Below are 24,569 nucleotides of genomic sequence, written 5' to 3'. Positions count from 1 at the left end.
ATTAAAGATGTTAGTAATACTAACTTTAAGACGTTGTATTATGTATTAAATAACTTTTATACTTTTATTACCTATTTCAAGGCATCTGAAGGAAGTGCTGAAACATCTGAATATGCTTAGTTGTATAGAGGAACGGGAAAGCAGGGAGAAAGAAACTGGCTTTTCGTTTCTTTTTTGGAAGAATGTGCAGAGATGTAGGAATTGATATAAAAGAGAATTTGGCTTTCAGGGGATTCTGTTAAGTAGTGAGCTATAGCCAAGCTGGGAAATTTTGAAGTTCCTAATTTGCATAAAGTAGGAAACCTCCAATTAGCAAGAACATGCAAATCATGGCTTCAGTTTGGGTTTTGATTTTGCCTCAGATTTGCTCTCCTTCAATTTCCAATCTAGCCACTTCTGGGTATCTGATAGACTGTGGCATGTATTTCTCAGAAGGCTCTGGAAAACCTTGTGCATTCACTTTTTTTTCTTCTTTATTGGAGATGGGGTCTTTCTGTGTTGCTCAGTGTGGCCTCAAACTGCCTCATGGGATCCTCCTGCTTCAGCCTCCTGACAGCTAGAACTCCAGACATGTGTCACCACATCCAGCTCACCTGGTGCATTCAAATTACACTCTTGCTCTTTAGAGAAATAAAAATTGTGAAACTGCATAAGGTAGATCAAAGGGAATGTGAGCAGGAAAAATATTTAGGAGACTTTTAATATCTCCTTATCTATGGGACATTGAAAACTTGACAACCGTCAGGTGTTTAAAGGAAGGCTTAGGAGCTTCAGATCTGGGATCTTGTCCTGGGTTCCTCACATATTCTCTGCTTTAAGATGCAGATGAGAGTAAAGCAAAGGAAATTGATTGACATGATCATTCTGTGAGCTACCCTGTAGATATCCCTATAACAATTCATGACATTCTGTCCTCAGCAGAAACTATGGGGTTCTTGCCTTGGGAATGAGATTTGTGGATCTCGTGAAAGTGCATCACCCATAATGCCTCCTTTCTCACTTCTCCAGGGATACAAAACCAAAGGCGCTGGGACCTGGACCACTGTCAGGTCGTAGTTTATAACCAAGTGAACTATGGATTGAGAGAAGAGGAGGGGCTTAGATGGCACACATAGATGTCACCTCACCTGTATAACCTTATAACCATGTAAGGCATGGATTCCAGGGGAAGAGCTACTTCTCCCCTGTCTCTGTCGACTCTTTATCTTCCATATATTGACTTAGCAGCTTCTTTATTTCTGGGACTGGGCAGGGGGCTGTGGATATAATGGGGTTGGTACAGTGCTCTAGTAAGAAAGTTGCATATTAAAACAAGCAATTCCAATAAAGTGTGATAATAACTATGACAGGGGAGGTAAAAGGGTGCCTCTCCGTGAGATTAGAACATTTGTGACTTCTGCTGCACTAGCATTTTCCATGTTGTATTGGAATCTTCCACCTCCCTCACTGGTGGTGGTTTGTTAGAGGGTCTCATTGACTACTGTGTTCCTAGCATCCAGCTTAAAACCTGACATGGGGAAATAACTTTTATTCCCAATAAGAATTTATTGAATGCTCATAAAAATTTTTTAATTTATTTTTATTGTAAACAAATGGGATACATGTTGTTTCTCTGTTGTTACATGAATTAAAGGCATACCATTTGTATAATCATACATTTACATAAGGTAATGATGTTTGATTCATTCTGCTATTTTTTCCTCCCCCCACCCCTCCCACCCCTCTTTCCCACTATACAGTCCCTCCTTCCTCCATTCTTGCCCTCCTCCCACCCCCAATTATGTGTCATCATCAGCAAGATCATTCGTCCTTTGGTTTTTTGAGATTGGCTTATCTCACTTAGCATGATATTCTATAATTTTATCCATTTGCCTGCAAATGCCATAATTTTATTATTCTTTATGACTGAGTAATATTATATATATAATATTATATATATATATAAACTGTGATATATATATATCATAGTTTCTTTATCCATTCATCAGTTGAAGGGCATCTAGGTTGGTTCCACAATCTGGCTATTGTGAATTGAGCAGCTACGAACATTGATGTGGCTGTATCTCTGTAGTATGCTGATTTTAAGTTCTTTTGGGTATAGGTCAAGGAGTGGGATAGCTGGGTCAAATGGTGGTTCCATTCCAAGTTTTCTAAGGAATCTCCACACTGCTTCCCAGAGTGGCAGCACTAATTTGCAATCCCACCAGCAATGTATGAGTGTACCCTTTTCCCCACATACTCGCCAACACCTATTGTTGCTTGTATTCTTGATGATCGCCATTCTAATTGGGGTGAGATGGAATCTTAGGGTAGTTTTGATTTGCATTTCTCTTATTACTAGAGATGTTGAACATTTTCACATATATCTGTTGATTGCTTGTAGATCTTCTTCTGTGAAGTGTCTGTTCAGCTCCTTAAGCCCATTTGTTGATTGGATTATTTGTATTCTTGGTGTAGAGTTATTTGAGTTCTTTATATATTCTGGAAATCAGTGCTATATCTGAAATATGAGTGGCAAAGATTTTCTCCCACTCTGTAGGCTCTCTCTTTACATTGCTGACAGTTTCCTTTGCTGAGAGAAAGCTATTTAGTTTGAATCTGTCCCAGTTATTGAGTCTAGCTTTTATTTCTTGTGCTAGGGAGTCCTGTTAAGGAAGTCTGATCCTAAGCCAACATGTTGAAGATTTGGACCTACTTTTTCTTCTATAAGATGCAGGGTATCTGGTCAGATTCCAAGGTCCTTGATCCATTTTGAGTTGATTTTTGTGCAGGGTGAGATATAGGGGTTTAGTTTCATTCTGTTGCATATGGGTTTCCAGTTTTCCCACCACCATTTGTTGAAGAGGCTATCTTTTCTCCACTGCATATTTTTGGCACCTTTATCTAGTATTAGAAAATTGTATTTATTTGGGTTTGTGTCTGTGTTCTCTATTCTGTACCATTAATCTACCTGTCTATTTTGGTACCAATACCATGATGTTTTTGTTACTATTGCTTTGTTGTATAGTTGAAGTTTTGGTATTGTGATGCCCCCTGAGTCACTCTTCCTGCTAAGGATTGCTTTAGCTATTCTGGGTTTCTTATTCTTCCAGATGAATTTCATGATTGCTTACTCTATTTCTGTAAGGTACGTCTTTGGGATTTTAGTTGGAATTGCATTAAATCTGTATAGCACTTTTGGTAGTATGAACCATTTTGACAATTTAGTTCTGCCTATCCAAGAACATGGGAGATCTTTCCCTCTTCTAAGGTTTTTAATTTCTGTCTTTAGTGTTCTGTAGTTCTCATTGTAGAGGTCTTTCACCTCTTTTGATTCCCAAGTATTTTATTTTTTTCGAAGCTATTGTGAACGGGGTACTTTTCCTAACTTCTCTTTCCAAAGATTCATCACTTATGTATAAAAATGCATTGGATTTATGAGCATTGATCTTGTAACCTGCTATTTACTGAATTCACTTATGAGTTCTAAAAGTTTTCTGGTGGAATTTCCCAGTTCCTCTAAATATATAATCATGTTATCAGCAAATAGGGATAGTTTGCATTCTTCTTTTCCTATTCTTATCCCTTTAATGTCTTTGGTCTGTATAATTGCTCTGGCTAGAGTTTCAAGGACAATGTTGAGTAGAAGTGGTGAAAGAGGGCATCCCTGCCTTGTTCCAGTTTTTAGGGGGAATGCTTTCAGTTTTTCACCATTTAGAATGATATTGGTCATGGGCTTAGCATAGATGGCCTTTACAATGTTAAGGAATGTTCCCACTATCCCTATTTTTTCTAGTGTTTTCAGCATGAAGGGATACTGTATTTTATCAAATGCTTTCTCTGCATCTATCACAATAATCATGTGATTCTTGACTTTAAGTTTTTTGATATGGTGAATGACATTTATTGATTTCCGGATGTTGAACCAACCTTGCATCCCTGGGATAAAACCCACTTGATCGTGGTGCACTATCTTTTTAATATATTTTTGTATGCGATTTGCTAAAATTTTGTTGAGAATTTTTGCATCGTGTTCATTAAGGATATTGGTCTTAAATTTTCTTTCCTTGATGTGTCTCTGTCTGGTTTAGGTATCAGAGTGATATTGGCTTCATAGAATGAGTTTGGGAGGGTTCCCTCCTCTTCTAGTTCTTGGAATACTCTGAGAGACATATTAGAATGAGCTCTTCTTTAAATGTTTTGTAGAAAGCCAAGAAACCATCTGGTCCCAGACTTTTCTTTTTTGGTAGGCTTTTCATGACTTCTTCTATTTCATTACTTGAAATTGATCTATTTATATTGTGTATGTCCTCCTGGCTCAGTTTAGGTAATTCATATGCCTCTAGAAACCTGTTGAAGTCTTCAAGATTTTCTATTTTGTTGGAGTGTAGATTTTCAAAATAACTTCTGTTTATGTTTTGTATTTCAATCGTGTCTGTTGTTATATTTCCTTGTTCATTCCGAATTTTAGTAATTTGAGTTTTCTCTCTCCTTCTCTTTGTTTTTTTGGCTAAGGGTTTATCAATTTGTTTATTTTTTCTAAGAACCAACTATTTATTTTGTCAATTTTTTGTACTGTTTCTTTTGTTTCAATTTCATTGATTTCAGCTCTGTCTATAACTATTTCCTGTCTTCTACTACTTTTGGTGCTGTTCTGTTCTTCTTTTTCTAGGGCTTTGAGCTGTAGTGTTAGGTCGTTTATTTGTTGAGTTTTCCTTCTTTTATTAAATGCGCTCCATGAAATAAATTTCCCTCTAAGTACTGCTTTCATAGTGTCCCAGAGATTTTGATACGATGTATCTTTGTTCTCACTTACTTCTAAGAATTTTTTTACTTCCCTCCTGATGTCTTCTGTTATCCATTCATCATACAATAGCATATTATTTAATCTCCAGGTGTTGGAGTAGTTTCTGTTTTTTACTCTTTCATTTATTTCTAATTTCAATCCATTATGATCTTATAGAATACAAGGTAGTATCTCTATCTTCTTGTACTTGCTAACAATAGCTTTGTGGCATAGAAAATAGTCTATTTTAGAGAAGGATCCATGTGCTGCATTGAAGAACGAGTATTCGCTCTTTGTTGGATGATATATTCTATATATGTCTGTTAAGTCTAAATTATTGATTGTATTATTGAGATCTATGATTTTTATATGCAATTTTTGTTTGGAAGATCTGTCCAGTGGTGAGAGAGGTTTGTTAAAGACACCTAGTATTATTGTGTTGTGGTCTATTTGATTTCTGGAATTGAGAAGGATTTGTTTGATGTACATGGATGAGCCAATGTTCAGGGCATAGATATTTTTTTTTAATTTATTTTTATTGTAAACAAGTGGGATACACGTTGTTTCTGTTTGTACATGGAGTAACAGCATACCATTTGCATATTCATAAATTTACATAATGATGTTTGATTCATTCCATTATTTTTTCCTTCCCCCCCACCCCTCCCACCTCTCTTTTCCCTCTATACAGTCCCTCCTTCTTCCATTCTTGTCCCACTCCCACCCCCCATTAAGTGTCATCATCCACTTATCAGTGAGAACATTCCTCTTTTGGATTTTTGAGATTGGTATCTCACTTTGCATGATATTCTTCAATTTCATCCATTTGCCTGCAAATGCCATAATTTTATTATTCTTTATAGCTGAGTAATATTCCATTGTATATATATACCACAGTTTCTTTATCCATTCATCAATTGAAGGACATCTAGGTTGGTTCCATAGTCTGGCTATTGTGAATTGAGCCGCTATGAACATTGATGTGGCTGTATCTCTGTAGTGTGCTAATTTTAAGTCCTTTGCGTAAAGACAGAGGAGTGGGATAGCTGGGTCAAATGGTATATCCATTCCAAGTTTTCTGAGGAATCTCCTCCACACTGCTTTCCAGAGTGGCTGCACTAATTTGCAGTCCCACCAGCAATGTATGAGTGTACCTTTTCCCCCACATCCTCGCCAACACCTATTGTTGCTTGTGTTCTTGATAATCGCCATTCTAATTGGGGTGAGATGGAATCTTAGTGTGGTTTTGATTTGCATTTCTCTTATTACTAAAGATGCTGAACATTTTTTCATATATCTGTTGCTTGATTGTACATCTTCTTCTGTGAAGTGTCTGTTCATTTCCTTAGCCCATTTGTTGATTGGGTTATTTGTATTCTCGGTGTAGAGTTTTTTGAGTTCTTAATATATTCTGGAAATTAGCGCTCTATCTGAAGTATGAGTGGCAAAGATATTCTCCCACTCTGTAGGCTCTCTCTTTGCATTGCTGATAGTTTCCTTTGCTGAGAGAAAGCTATTTAGTTTTAATCTGTCCCAGTTATTGATTCTTGCTTTTATTTCTTGTGCTATGGGAGTCCTGTTAAGGAAGTCTGATCCTAAGCCAACAAGGTGAAGATTGGGACCTACTTTTTCTTCTATAAGATGCAGGGTCTCTGGTCTGATTTCAAGGTCCTTGATCCATTGTGAGTTGAGTTTTGTGCAGGGTGAGAGATAGGGGTTTAGTTTCATTCTGTTGCATATGGATTTCCAGTTTTCCCACCACCATTTGTTGAAGAGGCTACCTTTTCTCCATTGCATATTTTTGGCCCCTTTGTCTAGTATTAGAAAATTGTACTTGTTTGGGTTTGTGTCCATGTCCTCTATCCTGTACCATTGATCTACCTATTTTGGTGCCAATACCATGCCGTTTTTGTTACTATTGCTTTGTAGTATAGTTGAAGTTCTGGTATTGCGATACCCCCTGTTTCATTCTTCCTGCTAAGGATTGCTTTAGTTATTCTGGGTTTCTTATTCTTCCAGATGAATTTCATGATTGCTTGCTCTATTTCTGAGAGGTACATCATTGGGATTTTAATTGGAATCGCATTGAATCTGTATAGCACTTTTGGTAGTATGGCCGTTTTGACAATGTTAATTCTGCCTATCCAAGAACATGGAAGATCTTTCCATCTTCTAAGGTCTTCCTTAATTTCTTTCTTCAGTGTTTTGTAGTATTCATTGTAGAGATCTTTTACCTCTTTGGTTAGATTGATACCCAAGTATTTTTTTTTTTTTGAGGCTATTGCAAATGGAGTTCTTTTCCTCATTTCCCTTTCAGCTGTTTCATCGCTTGCGTATAAAAATGCTGTAGATTTATGCGTGTTGATTTTATAGCCTGCTATTTTGCTGAATTCATTGATGAGGTCTAGAAGTTTTCTGGAGGAGGTTTCTGGATCCTCTAAATGTAGAATCATGTCATCCACAAATAGTGACAGCTTAAGTTCCTCTTTTCCTATTTGTATCCCTTTAATTTCTTTAGTCTGCCTAATTGCTCTGGCTAGAGTTTCGAGGACAATGTTGAATAGAAGTGGTGAAAGAGGACATCCCTGTCTTGTTCCTGTTTTTAAAGGGAATGGTTTCAGTTTTTCTCCATTAAGAATGATGTTGGCCATGGGCTTAGCAAAAATAGCCTTTACAATGTTCAGGTATGTTCCTACTATCCCTATTTTTTCTAGTGTTTTCAGCATGAAGGGGTGTTGTATATTGTCAAATGCTTTTTGTGCATCAATTGAAATAATCATATGATTCTTATCTTTAAGTCTGTTGACATGATGGATTATGTTTATTCATTTACGGATGTTAAACCACCCTTGCATTCCAGGAATGAACCCCATTTGATCGTGGTGCACAATTTTCTTAATATGTTTTTGGATACAGTTTGCCAATATTTTGTTAAGGATCTTAGCATCTATATTCATCAAGGATATTGGTCTAAAATTTTCTTTCCTTGATATGTCTTTCCCTGGTTTGGGTATGAGGGTGATATTAGCTTCATAGAATGAGTTCAGTAGGGTACCCTCCTTTTCTATTTCCTGGAATACTTTGAGAAGTATTGGAATGAGTTCTTCTTTGAAGGTCTTGTAGAACTCGGCTGAGAATTCGTCTGGTCCTGGGCTTTTCTTGGATGGTAGATTTTTAATGGCTTCTTCTATTTCATTGCTTGATATTGATCTGTTTAAATTGTGTATGTCCTCCTGGTTCAGTTTGGGAGGAGCATATGTCTCTAGAAATTTGTCAATGTCTTCGGTACTTTCTATTTTGTTGGAATACAGATTTTCAAAGTAGCTTCTCATTATGTTCTGTATCTCAGTGGTGTCTGTTGTGATATTTCCTTTTGCATCATGTATTTTAGTAATTTAAGTCTTCTCTCTCCTTCTCTTTGTTAGTGTGGCTAAGGGTTTATCTATTTTACTTTCTCAAAGAACCAACTTTTTGTTATGTCAATTTTTTTAATAGTTTCTTTTGTTTCAATTTCATTGATTTCAGCTCTGATTTTAATTATTTCCTGTCTTCTACTACTGTTGCTGTTATTCTGTTCTTCTTTTTCTAGGGCTTTGAGCTGTAATGTTAGGTCATTTAATTGTTGACTTTTCATTCTTTTCTGGAATGTGCTCCATGCAATGAATTTTCCTCTTAGTACCGCTTTCATAGTATCCCAGAGATTTTGATACGTTTTATCATCATTCTCATTGACATCTAAGAATTTTTTTATCTCCTCCCTGATGTTTTTTGTTATCCATGTTTCATTCAATAGCATATTATTTAGTCTCTTAAGTGTTGGAGTAATTTCCTTTTTTTACTTTGTCATTGATTTCTACTCTCAGTCCATTATGATCTGATAGAACACAAGGCAGTATCTCTATTTTTTTGCATTTCCTAAGGGCTGCTTTGTGGCATAACATATGGTCTATTTTCGAGAAGGTTCCATGTGCTGCTGAGAAGAAAGTGTATCCGCTCGTTGATGGATGGAATATTCTATATATGCCTATTAAGTCTAGGTTATTGATTGTGTTATTGAGTTCTATGGTTTCTTTGGTTGGATTTTGTTTGGAAGATCTATCTAGTGGTGACAGCGGTGCATTAAAGTCGCCCAGAATTACTGTGTTGTGGTCTATGTGTTTCTTGAAATTGAGAAGGATTTGTTTGATGTATAGGGATGCACCATTGTTTGGGGCATAAATATTTACTATCGTTATGTCTTCCTGATTTATGGTTCCCTTAAGCAGTATGAAATGTCCTTCTTTATCCCTTCTGACTAACTTTGGCTTGAAGTCCACATTATCTGATATGACGATGGACACTCCGGCTTTTTCCCTGAGTCCCTGTGCATGGTATGTTTTTTCCCATCCTTTCACCTTTAGTCTGTGGGTATCTCTTTCTATGAGTCTCTTGCAGGCAGCATATTGTTGGATTTTTCTTTTTAATCCAATCTGCCAGTCTATGTCTTTTGATTGATGAATTCAGACCATTAACATTCAGGGTTATTATTGAGATAGGATTTGTATTCCCAGTATTTTGTCTCATTTTTGTTTTTTGACATGACTTGGTTTCTTCTTTATTTGGCTATTCCTTTAGGGTAGTTCCTTCTGTTGCTGAATTCATCATTGTTTTTCATCTCTTCCTGAAATATTTTGGAATAGTTTGCTGAGAATGTTCTGTAATGCCAGCTTTCTTTTTGTAAATTCTTTTAGCTTTCGTTTATCATGGAAGGATTTTATTTCATCATCAAATCTGAAGGTAAGTTCTGCTGGGTGTAAGATTCTTGGTTGGCATCTATTTTCTTTCACAATGTGAAAAATGTTGTTCCAGGCCCTTCTAGGTTTTAGGGTCTGGGTTGAAAAATCTGCTGATATCCATATTGGTTTCCCCCTGAATGTAATTTGATTCTTTTCTCTCGCAGCCTTTAAAATTCTGTCTTTATTTTGTATGTTAGGTATTTTCATTATAATGTGCCTTGGTGTGGGTCTGTTGTAATTTAGTATATTTGAAGTCCTATAAACTTCTTGTACTTGATTTTCCATTTCATTCTTCAGATTTGGGAAATTTTCTGATATTATTTCATTGAATAGATTGTGCATTCCTTTGGTTTGTTTCTCTAAGCCTTCCTCAATCCCAGTAATTCTTAAATTTGACCTTTTCATGATATCCCATAATTCTTGTAGATTCTGTTCATGATTTCTTACCATCTTCTCTGTTTGGTCAACTTTGTTTTCAAGATTAAATATTTTGTCTTCAGTGTCTGAGGTTCTGTCTTTCAGGTGTTCTATCCTATTGGTTATGCTTTCTATGGAGTTTTTAATTTGGTTTATTGTTTCTTTCACTCAAGGATTTCTGTTTGGTTTTTTTTCAGTGTCTCTAACTCTTTATTGAAATGATCTTTGCTTCCCATATTTGCTCTTTTAACTGTTGATTGGTGCGATCATTCAATGCCTGCGTTTGCTCTTTGATCTCATCATTTGCTTCTCTGATCATTTTAATTATATACATTCTGAACTCCCTTTCTGATGGTTCTTCTGCCATGCTGTCATTGGATTTTATTGATGTAGCATCTAGGTTTGTTTGGGACATTTTCTTCCCTTGTTTTCTCATATTGGTCAGATATCAGTGGAACTCTGAGATATTGCAGATTTGCTCTATTGGCTTATAGTGTTCCTGTAGATTTCCAATATATCACCTCCTAGCCTTCAGTAGACTGAAGTCTTGGAGGAACTTGATCATGCAGTGCTCCACAAGAAAGCTGCCCCTCTAGGGGTGGTGGTCTTCAGGTGGGGTATATTCCCTGCTGGTGGGCAGAGGCACCTCCACTTGTTGACCAATGGTCAACCAAAGGAGGACTAGACTGCAGGCTGGGGCATGGCTGATTTGGGCCTGTGTCTCTGGTTCTAACACCCTGGTGGGAAAGACTCGCCCGGCAGGGAAGACTCACCCAGTGGGGACATCTCACTGGTCAGCTCCCTCCTAGAAGTTTCCCTTGATCAAGAACTACCTCCTTGGCTGGGCAGCTCTCCTCTGCAAAGTTCCCAGGGGCCTGTACCTACCTCCTGGGCCAGGGAGACTCCGCCTGCGCCGAAGCATCTCACTGGGCAGCCCCTCCTCCGAGAAGCTACCCGGGGTCTTGGTATCTTCTCTCCTTACCCAAGATTCTCGCTGGGCAGCTTCTCCTCCAAGACTCATAAAAATTTTTGAACAGAAACTTTATACATCTCTTTATATCATAATATTGAACATATTACTGGTACACAATAAATATGAGTGTATGAAATGAATGAAAAGTCATGGAATCAGGAGGCACCATTGTTGTGGAGAAAAAAACACTGACTTAGGATGGTGGCAGGGGTGGGGATCAAGATCTACTTCTGCCACATACTTGCTGTAGTCATTGCAGCCAAACAGAGCCCCTCTGGCCCCGGTCATGATTCCTCATTTGTAAGGTCAAGGTAATAGTGCCTTGTCCCCATCTTCTTTACAGATTTGTTTCTGGCTACTGGTGGCAGAATGTCGATGAGGCACTCTCCTCAGTTCTCTATACCTTTGGCAATTCAGCACCTGCTTGGAGAAGAGAGGGATGGAACTTTAGGGTGAACCAGGGACTCAGTATTTGTTTTCTTTGAGAAGCTCCTGAAGCTGGAGTTGGAAATGTCAAAATGAAACAATGTCATCCTTTTGTTCTTTCATCCTTACCTTTTTATATCCATCCATCCTACGGAGAGAAATTTGAAATACATTGTAATGCACACTTTACACATTTTATTGAGATCACCAGTTCACCAGGAAGATTTTTTGCCACATTTACATGCTCTCACCTTTCGGTTTACCTGTATGTGTTTTCTGTTTTTTTCTTCTGTCTCTATTTATATATGGATGTGGATATATGAGAGTAAGTTTCACACAGGATGCTTCACCCTAAACACTTCAGCATCCTATATACCAACAATACAGTGATCACACAGGAGAAAGTAATTTATCAAAATAAATTAGATATTATTTAATATAGAGTCTACATTCAAATTTCTCCAATAATAACAATATGTACATTACGATTTTTTTTTTTTTTTTTTGATGGGAGGATGCAGATTTTGCCCAGGGCCTCAGGCATGCTAATCAAGAGCTCTACCACTGAGCTACATCCCCCAGTTCTTTTTATTTTTTATTTTGAGAGGATCTTGCTAGGTTGCCAATGCTGTTCTCAAACTTGGGATCCTTCTGCCTCAGACTTCCTAGAAGCTCAGATTACAGGTATGTGCCACCATGCCTAGAAGTTTCAAACTTTTTTTTTTTTTTTGTACCAGGGATTGAGCCCTGGGGCACTTAACCACATCCTCAGACCTTTTTATTTTTTATTTTGAGGCAGGGTCTCACTAAGTTGCTTAGGGCCTTGCTAAGTTGCTGAGGCTGACTTAGAACTTGTGATCCTCTTGCCTCAGACACCCAAGCCACTGGGATTACAGGCATGTGCTACCTCACCTAGCTGAAACTGTCTTGATCAAGAAAAACTACATTTGACATTGAGAGTCAGTATGCATATACTCATATAAATGAAAACATTTCACAAAACATTATGCAGCTTTAGCATATAGAACACATGGATAGTTTCTACTTCAGTTCATTTTATTCCATTTCTTTTTTCTATTTATGCTAGTTACTTCATACAGTCAAGATTCCTACTTTGTTCCAAAAGGCTTGTATTAAAATACAAGGGATTTAAGGGTCTATTTGCTAGCCGAATTTTTTCCTAGGAACATTTTAGAGTAGTGATTTTCAAAACATGGCTGGGAAATTCATATCAGTTGAATCAAGAAATCTATATGAAAACATAAATTTATTTACTATAATTTATTATATGTTACACAGTATATATGTGGATTTACATGTTTACATACTCACACACACACATACACAAACACTTTTTTTTTACTAAGTATCTCTGTCAAGAGTTGAAGGCCACTGAAACTGTAATTATAGCACGCTTCTAGTTATTTAGAAGCAAAAATGCTAAAATGTGACCCTGATTTTTCCTCATATCTCCAGTGGGCTAGCATTTTGGCCTGTACCTGCCAACCTTGTCAGGACTTTACTCCTTCGAATATCTTTTTCCTTACAATGTCACTGTCCTTTCCCTCTCACATAGTCTTACCTGCACTATGTGACCCTGTTTCACTGCTGCCTATGTAGTTGTGACAGCCTTCCTCAATAGTTCTTAGATAAGGAAGGCCACAGAAACTCTGGGTACCCTTGCCTGTTTAAGAAAAATGTCATGGGACCGTCTAAGATTAGGTAACCCTGTGCTTATAATAGCATGGCAAGTCCAACATAAAGGCAGGCTGGGCAGAGGTGTCTGGGCCAAGTCTCAAAACTCTTATTCAGTCCTTGCAAAACACCAGTAAACCCAAGTCAATAGCACATTAAAAAGATCTTTCATGAAGCCAGACATGATGGTGCATGCCTGTAATCCCAGCTACTTGGAAGGCTGAGGCAGGAAGATCACCAAGTTCAAGGTCACCTTGGGTAACTTAGCCAGAACCTGTCTCAAAACAAAACATAAACGGGCAGGGGATGTAGCTCAGTGGTAGAGGGTTTGCCTAGCAAGGAAAGGCCCTGAGTTCAATCCCTAGTACCTCAAAACAATAAACAAATAAAAGAAAAACCATAAGCATTCACCATGATCAAGTAGGATTCATCCCAGAATGGTTCAGCATATGGTAATCAATAAATGTGATGTACCTCATTAGGCATAGAAGGTATATAGCTCAATACAATAAAGGCCATATTCAGCAAACCCACAGCTAACATCACATCAAATGGGGAAATGCTGAAAGCTTTTCCTTCTAAGATCCAGAAAGAGAAGAATGATCACTTTTACAACTTCTTCCTATAATACAGTACTGGAATTCCTAGCTAGACCCATTAGGGAGAAGAAAAACTAAATCCAAATTAGAAGGTAGGAAGTAAAATTATCTCTGTTCAAGTTGATATGATCTTACACCTAAACTCTAGAGATACTACCAAAATTCTGTTAAAACTAATAAAAGAATTCAGTAAAGTAGCAGGATACAAAATCAACATACAAAAAGATATTCTGATAGCTTGATTGGGCAAAATAAAAGAATGGAAGAATCACAGAAGGTATTTAAAATATCTATTTAAATATTAAGTAACCATGAATCTACTTCTCAGCAGAAAGAAAGGATCCAAATGATGCTTCAACTACAGAAGTCAGACTGTCATGGGAAACACATTACAGAGAAACATGCTGAACCCATGAAAGAAACTTCATTCTGCTACAACTTCAAAATGTTCCTGTTGCCTACAAGTCTTGAAGGCACCTGCTTCTTCCCTGGATCTATTTCTCAAATGTGAGGAATGACTTTTATTTTATTTTATTTTATTTTGTTGTATTTTATTTTCAGACAGGTTTTTGCTAAGTTTCCCAGGCTAGCCTCAAACTTGCAATTCTCCTACCTCAGTCTTCAAAGTGTCTGGGACTACAGGCAATTGCCACTGTGCCAGCTAAGGGATGCCATATGAACTGAAAAGACTTCATTTGAGAGTGACTTGATATAAAATAAGAAGACAATAAAGCAAGAATTTATGACACTCTTTTGGTACATAGACCAGCCTCTCTAACAGAACATTTTCTATCCGAGTAAAAACAAAAAGAGAAAAGTAAGGCTGCAAACCTTCTTATGAGAAAATCTGCAATCATCGCTTTTTTCTTATCATCCATCTTCTTGTAATCATGCTTTTAAGATAATGTCTCTACTGAAACCTTTCTTTTTGCAAGTTACTAAAACTTTGCAAATGACTAGACTTAATTTCTTATTTTTTATTATGGAAAACTTTAAATGTGTACAAAAGTAGCGAGACTAGTATAACTCTCATATAACACTGCCATTCCTGCTTTATTCATCCTCCTTACTCCTTAGTGCTTAATTCGTCTTCTTTTTTACTTCTTTGAAGTATTTGAACCAAACATTACTTCTTTCTTGAAATCTCTTCTTAATTTCTGAGATTTTATAGGCCTAGACCTTTTCTTAAAATGTGAAGGACTGCCTCTTAGCTGGAAAATGGTAAAATGTCATTCTATAAAGAGACCTTCTCTTATGGAAATGTACGTAATTAAGAAGTGGGAGTTACCCATACTTTCCAGGTCAATTTCTGGGAATAAAAATTGGATCACTCTGACCAGGTACAGCAGTTAGGAAAACAGAGAAGGTAGTGTGATAGGAAAGGGGGAGATCAGTATGGATTGTTAGCACCTGGCCTGGAAGGAAAAGCACCTTGTCCTTCTCAGTAAAGTGTTCTTTAAATTTTGTGAACCTTCATAAAGAGTTTATTTAGTATGCACTAAAACAAATGATACACCATGACCTATTCATTCCAGTTCTATATAACTGTCAGCTTTGGCATCACTGTGACCAAAATATCTGTCAAGAGCAACTCAGAGGAGGGAAACTTTATTTGGGGCTCACAGTTTCAGAGAACTCATCCAATAGACAGTCGATTCTATTGCTCTGAGCCTGAGGTGGGAGAAGGCTCCAGTAGAGGAAAGCTACTCAGCTCTTGGTGGGGTCAGGAAGCAGAGAGAGAGAAGGGAAGGGGACACAGGGAAGATGCACCTTTCCAGGATATGCCCCCAGTGACCCACCTCTTCCAGCACCGTCCCCCACCCACATAACCACAGTTACCACACACTCTGTCCCTTCAAACAAGGATGACTGATTAGGTGACAGGTCTCATAATAATTTCACCTCTGAAATATTCTTGAATTAACAGGCACTTTGGTGGGACACCTCATATTCAAACCATAAGAATAACGGAAAAATTAGTACATATATCTACAAAAAGACATACACAAGAATGGCCATAAAAACTTTATTCAAAACTGCTAAAAATGTGAAATATCCTAAATGTCTGTTAACAGAAGAACAGAGAAGCAAAATGTAGTAAATTCATATGGTGGAATTCTATACAGTATAAGGAGTTACTAAGATGTGCAACATGGACAAATAATACACACAAAAAGTCCATACTACATAATCACATTTATATAAATTTCAATAATAGGCAAAAGTTATCTACAGTACTAGAACCACCATTACCTCTGGGAGAGACATTATGGACTAGGAAGGGGAAGAGAGTGTTAAGGAACGTTCCTTAACTTGATCTGAGTTATATGAGTGTATAAACTTGGCATATTTTCCCACATCATTTAAATGGAATCAAATTATGTATATTCTTTGTCTGTGGTAGTCAGAACTTGACCTGGTTCATGGTTATACAATTGGATATGTATGTGAAAAATTATTAGATTGTATACTTAAGATTCATATACTTTATGTATCTATAATTTTATTTTTTGAAAGGTATATATCTGGTCATTTTATTTTTTGAAAGAGACCCTTGTCAGGGAAAATTTTGGCAGTTGATTAATATTATAGTCAACCTCTAATGATAAAGCCTCATAAAAATAGTGGTCATTGAGTTATAGTCACAAAATTGGAAGAGCATGGTTAGTTCTTTTTCTTTTTTTTTTTTTTTTTGGTGCTGATAATCAAACCCAGGACCTTGTGCATGCTAGGTACATGCTCTACTACTGAACTATATCCTCAGTCCCACGATTAATTCTTAAAACAGAACCAAATATCATATAATGCAATTTTTAGTAATCACTCATTAAATGTCAGGGAGTGAAGAGAAGAAACTGTGACCTTTGCAACAGTTTTCACTGAGGCTGGAGAGACTGGGATTCATGGGATGTGTCCCAGGTGAGAAGAGGACATTGGTGTTAGAGAATTAGTTCTTTATTGGAAGTCCTGACATGACTGTTCATTTGGAAAGTCCTTCTTGACAGCCTCAGTGATGACCTCTTCGAGACATCTCATCTAGACTTTAATCACCACCTTCACAAAAGCCGTAAGTGCAGAGGCTCAGACAGAACAGCACACAGATAGTCATTGCCCACTTAATGGCCTCCCAAAGGCAAACACTCTTTTACCACTGCAGGAAGCCAATTTCAGTGCTTGACCTTCTATTTTTATTCTGCTATTTTCACATTTAGTGCCATTACCAGGAGTGTTTTCACTTATTTCCAGTTACAAACTGGCATTTGAATGAAACGTACCATCTCTTTGCACCACAGACCCTCCTTTTCCTAAAAGTGGTTGGTTTATAAGTTGGCATCTTCTCACATACAGATGGCAAAAAGGATGTTGCAGAAACATATTGTGAGTACTAGTCTGGATGTTCTGTTCATCCAGCTTGTTGTACTAGATAAAATTTTAAAAAGCTATGTTTTTATATGTATGAACTAGAATTCTTCCATTAGAGGTCATGTTATTTAGCAATTACCATACCTTCTTCCTCTGCAATGACTCTCCACCTGCCTACCTGCTTTACAGAGTCATTACTGTTTATGGAGACACTTTTATTTGCTTCAAGTTATATACTTAACCATGTGTTTAACAGATTATCAGTAACCAACCCCAAAGAAATGGAGATCTAAGAATTGCCAAAGAACTTTAAATAATTTTTTAGAAGAAGCTCAGTAGTCTACAAGCACACACAGAGAGACAACTCAATGAAATCAGGACAATAATGCATGAAGGAAATGAGAAGTGGGACTGGAGCTACCACTGTACACAGATAGCCCAGGTCAGACTATGTGTCTAGTCATAGCAACTGGCACCTACCATCAGGCGTGCTGCTGTGCCATGGTCTCAGCACTCACTGATGCCACCATGTATGTTCCCAGGGGCTCACTGGACAAAGCACTTGCCACAACTGGGCACACATGACCTTGTGGGGACCCATGTACCTAAAAGACCAAACTCCTGCCACAGTTGGACCTGCTGCCCACTATGTTGAACTTCTATGTGCTTCCATCTCATCAGACTGTGTACACCTGTGTGCCCACTAGACCAGGCTCCTGTCATAACTATATCTGTGCTCATAGCCTCTGCATGGCCCTGGAACTAGTTTCCTGACATGGATCAGAATCTGGAGCTGCCATGAACCTCACCCACGTGGCACCCTCACCCCATGAATTGGAGGGGGACTCTCCCTTCTTAGGTCAGTCCTTTAAGTTTGGAAGGGGTGATTCCTTCTTCAAGTATGAAGGTAACAACATAAGACTACAAGAATATGAAACACCAGGTAAATAAATATAATAACATGTATGGGCTCTGAATTGTGAGCTTATGGACTGGCCTAGGAAGAGAAATACCTGCTGCAATGGGTGACGCTGAGGATGCCATCTGGGTCCCGCTAACAGATCATAATTACTTGTCAGTAACCAAACCCAAAGAAATGAAGATCTACAAATTGCTAAAGAAATTTTTTTTAATTAAAAAAAAAAAAGTTCAGTAGGCTACAAGAACATACAGAGAAAACTCAATGAAATCAGGACAATGTGAGATGCTCAACATAGAGATAGAAATCATAAAAAGAATGAAACAAATTCTGGAGCTGAAGAATACAAAGACTGAAATAAATAACACAATGGAGAATTTCAACAGCCAATTTGATCAAGTGGAAGAAATAATGGCAAACTGAGATCCAAGATGGCGGTCTACAGGAAGGCTGCGTTCCTTGTCGCTCCGCAACGCCGGATTCAAGCAGAGGATATCTGTTTCTCACTGCCAGCAGATTGACTGCAGACCACCAGTGGAGAACCAGCTGCCTGCTGCTGCCTGGAAGTTCACTGTCACAGTACCTGCAGGTTTGATTACACGTGGCTGCCGCCACTTTGAGACAACAGCCAGGCCCAGTAGGACCCCTGGCGGGACTGACCGAGTCCCGTTTCCAGGATCCCTCAGCCCGACCAATCACTCCCTGCCTCTGGGGCCCTCACATCAACTGACTGCTCCCTGCCACCAGGACCCCCAGACCAACTGACTGCGCCCTATCACCAGGAACCCAGACCGACTGATTGCACCCAGCCTCCAGAATCCCACAACCACACCAAACACACCAGACCTCCAGGACCACTGCCGGACCAACTGCATCCTGTCTCCAGGACCTCCAGCTGACCACGTCCACCCCTGCAGCTCCCCATTTGCCAACACATTTGGAAGCCAGAGCAGCCATCTTGGATAATCCTGGAAGCTGTAGCTCCAATCTTCGGGTGGGGCAAATCCCATCCTGCGACGCCTGCTGGAGGCTTGAAGCTCATTCTTAGGTACCTCTCATACATCAGGCTACTGAACACTGGGAGGTTTCATTACAATATGAATATTATACAGTAGATTTTCTTTTTTCTCCTTTTTTAAAAAAAATATTTAAGTTTTTATTTCTTTACGTTTCTTGCTTTCTTTTCCTTCTGTTTACCTATTCCCTCAGAGTCACTTTCTCCCTTATTTACATGATGTTATTGTCCCCATAGGGGCTATTTGGTCTAGCATTGCATAGTGTCTGGTTTGGGCACTGCTAATATTGATCTTCCCTTAAAGAAAGGGTTTTGGAAACCTATAAGGCCACTATAAGCCTATAGGGGGAAATCTGCAATACCCCAGATCTGCAGTGCTAGAGGGGAAGATACATGAACAACATGAAAAAACAAGGGAAGAAAATGATCCAAACAAATCTAGATTCTATAGTAATAGAATCCAATGACAGTATGGTAGAAGAAATGTCAGAAAAGGACTTCAGATTATACATGATTAAGATGATTTGCGAAGCAAAGGATGAGATAAGAGAGCAAATGCAGACAATGAATGATAATACCAATAAGCTGAAAGAGCACCTGCAGGAAGCAAAAGATCATTTCAACAAAGAGATAGAGATTCTAAAAAAAAAACAAATGGAAATCCTTGAAATGAAGGAGACAATAAACCAAATAAAAAACTCAATGGAAAGCATCACCAACAGACGAGACCACTTGGAAGACAGAACCTCAGACAATGAAGACAAAATATTTAATCTTGAAAATAAAGTTGCCCAAACAGAGAAGATGGTAAGAAATCATGAACAGAATCTCCAAGAACTATGGGACATCATGAAAAGACCAAATTTAAGAATTATTGGGATTGAGGAAGGCACAGAGATACAAACCAAAGGAATGAACAACCTATTCAATGAAATAATATCAGAAAATTTCCCAAACCTGAAGAATGAAATGGAAAATCAAATACAAGAGGCTTACAGAACACCAAATGCACAGAATCACAACAGTTCCACACCAAGGCACATTATAATGAAAATGCCTAACATTCAAAATAAAGATAGGATTTTGAAGGCCGCGAGAGAAAAGCATCAGATTACATATAGGGGGAGACCAATATGGATAGCAGCAGACTTCTCAACCCAGACTCCAAAAGCTAGAAGGGCCTGGACCAACATATTTCAAGCTCTGAAAAAAACATGGTTGCCAACCAAGAATCCTATACCCAGCAAAACTAACCTTCAGATTTGAAGATGAAAGAAAATCCTTCAATGATAAACAAAAGTTAAAAGTTTTACAAATAGAAAGCCTGAACTACAGAATGTTCTCAACAAAATCTTCCATGAGGAGGAAATGAAAAACAACAATGGAGGTCAGCAAAGGGAGGAATTACCTTAGAGAAAAACCACTCAAAGGAGAAACCAAGCTGACTTAAAAGCCAAAAATAAGCCAAATGACTGGGAATACAAATCATTTCTCAATAATAACCCTGAACGTTAATGGCCTAAACTCATCAATCAAAAGACATAGACTGGCAGATTGGATTAAAAAGAAAGACCCAACAATATGCTGCCTGCAAGAGACTCATCTCATAGAAAAAGACATCCACAGACTAAAGGTGAAAGGATGGGAAAAAACCTACCATGCACATGGACCTAGTAAAAAAGTGGGGGTTTCCATCCTTATTTCAGATAAAGTGGACTTCAAGCCAAAGTTAGTCAGAAGGGATAAAGAAGGACATTTCATACTGCTTAAGGGAAACATAAATCAGGAAGACATAATGATAGTAAATATTTATGCCCCAAACAATGGTGCATCCCTGTACATCAAACAAATCCTTCTCAATTTCAAGAATCACATAGACCACAACACAATAATTCTGGGCGACTTTAACGCACCGCTGTCACCACTAGATAGATCTTCCAAACAAAATCCAACCAAAGAAACCACAGAACTCAATAACACAATCAATAACCTAGACTTAATAGACATATATAGAATATTCCATCCATCAACGAGCGGATTCACTTTCTTCTCAGCAGCACATGGAACCTTCTCGAAAATAGACCATATGTTATGCCACAAAGCAGCCCTTAGGAAATGCAAAAAAATAGAGATACTGCCTTGTGTTCTATCAGATCATAATGGACTGAGAGTAGAAATCAATGACAAAGTAAAAAAAGGAAATTACTCCAACACCTGGAGACTAAATAATATGCTATTGAATGAAACATGGATAACAAAAAACATCAGGGAGGAGATTAAAAAATTCTTAGAGGTCAATGAGAATGATGATACAACATATCAAAATCTCTGGGACACTATGAAAGCGGTACTAAGAGGAAAAATTCATTGCATGGAGCGCATTCCAGAAAAGAATGAAAAGTCAACAATTAAATGACCTAACATTACAGCTCAAAGCCCTAGAAAAAGAAGAACAGAATAACAGCAACAGTAGTAGAAGACAGGAAATAATTAAAATCAGAGCTGAAATCAATGAAATTGAAACAAAAGAAACTATTCAAAAAATTGACATAACAAAAAGTTGGTTCTTTGAGAAAGTAAACAAAATAGATAAACCCTTAGCCACAATAACAAAGAGAAGGAGAGAGAAGACTCAAATTACTAAAATACATGATGCAAAAGGAAATATCACAACAGACACCACTGAGATACAGAACATAATGAGAAGCTACTTCGAAAATCTGTATTCCAACAAAATAGAAACTACCAAAGACATTGACAAATTTCTAGAGGCATACGCTCCTCCCAAACTGAACCAGGAGGACATACACGATTTAAACAGATCAATATCAAGCAATGAAATAGAAGAAGCCATTAAAAATCTACCATCCAAGAAAAGCCCAGGACCAGACGGATTCTCAGCTGAGTTCTACAAGACCTTCAAAGAAGAACTCATTCCAATACTTCTCAAAGTATTCCAGGAAATAGAAAAGGAGGGGACCCTACCAAACTCATTCTATGAAACTAATATCACCCTCATACCCAAACCAGGAAAACACACATCAAGGAAAGAAAATTTGAATCAGAGTGCGGCTGAGCGGCCCCGAGGAGCGGCCAGCTGGCGTCCGCCACACCCAGGAGTTGGGGATGTCCTACAAACCTATCGCTCCCGCCCCCAGCAGCACCCCTGGCTCCAGCACCCTGGGCCAGGCACCCCGGTACCTACAGCTGGAAGTGTCCCATCGCTGTGGGGCTTGGTGCCAGGAGCCGCTGCCCCTTTCAGACCACTGTTTAACGACTTTGGCCCTCCCTCCATGGGCTATGTGCAGGCGATGAAGCCACCTGATGCGCAGGGCTCCCAGAGCACCTACACGGACCTGCTTTCGGTCATAGAGGAGATAGGTAAAGAGATTCGGCCCACCTATACTGGTAGCAAGAGCGCCATGGAGCGCCTGAAAAGAGGCATCATCCATGCTCGGGCCCTGGTCAGAGAGTGCCTGGCGGAGACAGAGAGAAACGCCTGCACGTAACAGGAAGCACCTTGGCCTCAGCGTCTGGACCTTTCTGGCCACTGCAGAGCACCTGCTTCTCCCTGGCCCTGGCTCCAAGTTGCACTTCCTATCCTGGGCTTCCTGTCTTGTCCCTTGGTGGGTGCCCTCCAGGAACCAGGGAGCGTCTTTCACTCCAGTGGGCAGCACTAACTGGGCCCCTCCCCCTGCAAGAGTGAGCTGCCAGGTCACCGAGTACCCCAGACCTACCAGCAGTGTCAATCCCACTGGAGCCTTCTCCTTTCTCGGCCCCCATCACTGCACTTACTTCTCACCACTTTGTCCCAGGCCTCCTTCTCCCCCAACAGGAGCTTAAAAGGCCTGTCACCTCCCTGCCTTGTCTCTGGGGCCATATTGACTCTTTTCTCAGTGTGTCTTTTGCTAAATATTCCCTTTTTATATAAATAAAAGGATGATTTAGGGGAAAAAAAAAAAAAAGGAAAGAAAATTTTAGACCAATATCCTTGATGAATATAGATGCAAAGATCCTTAACAAAATATTGGCAAACCGTATCCAAAAACATATTAAGAAAATTGTGCACCACAATCAAGTGGGGTTCATTCCTGGAATGCAAGGATGGTTTAACATCCGTAAATCAATAAACGTAATCCATCATGTCAATAGACTTAAGGATAAGAATCATATGGTTATTTCAATTGATGCAGAAAAAGCGTTTGACAATATACAACACCCCTTCATGCTGAAAACACTAGAAAAAATAGGGATAGTAGGAACATACCTGAACATTGTAAAGGCTATTTATGCTAAGCCCATGGCCAACATCATTCTTTTTTTTTTTTTTTTTTTTTTTTTTTTTTTTTTAGTCTGCAGTCTCACTTTATTCACTATCTTTATATTACAGATTTTTATACAGTCAGCCCTCTGTATCCACAGGTCCCACATGCACAGATTCAACTAACACAGATGGAAAATACATATATTTTTAATTATGTCTGTACTAAACATATAGACTGTTTTCTTGTCATAATTCCCTAAACTATACAGCATAATAACTAACTATTTAGACAGCATTTACATTGTATTAGGTGTTATAAGTAATGTAGATTTAAAGTATACAAGAGGATGTGCATAGGTTTATATGCAAATACTATACCACATTATACAAAGGACTACACATCCACAGATTTTTGAAATGCAGGGGTAAAGCCCCAGGATACTGAAGGACAAGAGACAACTATATGCTTATCTTCCTCATTAGACTATGAGCATCCTGGTATAAGGAAAGAGTTACTTGCAATATTTCTAAGCATCAAGAATCTAAAAACTTTCATTCTGGTTGGGGGTATAGCTCAATGGTAGAATATATGCCTAGCTTAATGCAAGGCCCTGCGTTCATGCCAGCACTTAGTATTGTTGAACACTCTCCTCCTTCTGTGGCTACCCATCCAACATCAGCAAAAGATACCACTGCATCCTCTCCCAGGTGGTTAGGACTCCATTCTGTTGCATGGCTGGTAAGCTGAAATTGAACTCTTGGACACTAAATCAGAGATAAGTTAGTACCAATTTTCCTTACAATACTTCGAGATGAACCATATGGTTTTCCAGACCAAAGTACCAATTGCATGCTTACTCCAACTTGTTGAAAAACCATCCTCATCAGGCGCTTAATCCAGCCAAGCATTTAGATGGTAAAGTTGTCCCAAATTTGCATTTCAAGTACTTCAGGCATACATAGCAGTACATTGTCCATTAAAGCACACTCCGCAGCGCGGCAGCCAGCACCTTCTCCCCAACATCATTCTTAATGGAGAAAAACTGAAACCATTCCCTTTAAAAACAGGAACAAGACAAGGATGTCCTCTTTCACCACTTCTATTCAACATTGTCCTCAAAACTCTAGCCAGAGCAATTAGGCAGACTAAAGAAATTAAAGGGATACGAATAGGAAAAGAGGAACTTAAGCTGTCACTATTTGTGGATGACATGATTCTATATTTAGAGGATCCAAAAACCTCCTCCAGAAAACTTCTAGACCTCATCAATGAATTCAGCAAAATAGCAGGCTATAAAATCAACACGCATAAATCTACAGCATTTTTATACGCAAGCAATGAAACAGCTGAAAGGGAA

General features: G+C 38.5%; 1 pseudogene across 1 annotated transcript; it reads left to right on the top strand.

Annotated features, from left to right (window-relative positions):
- Positions 1–22,073: 22,073 nt before the first annotated feature.
- LOC306645992 (cyclin-dependent kinase 2-associated protein 2-like) lies at positions 22,074–22,887 on the top strand (annotated as a pseudogene). The gene has a single exon. The product of its transcript is annotated as a cyclin-dependent kinase 2-associated protein 2-like (transcript).
- Positions 22,888–24,569: the final 1,682 nt, after the last annotated feature.

Source organism: Sciurus vulgaris (assembly GCF_902686455.1).
Source record: "Sciurus vulgaris genome assembly, chromosome: 16".
Taxonomy (NCBI): domain Eukaryota; kingdom Metazoa; phylum Chordata; class Mammalia; order Rodentia; family Sciuridae; genus Sciurus; species Sciurus vulgaris.
The sequence above is the reverse complement of the archived record's forward strand: the minus strand, read 5'-3'. Positions and strand labels throughout refer to the sequence as shown.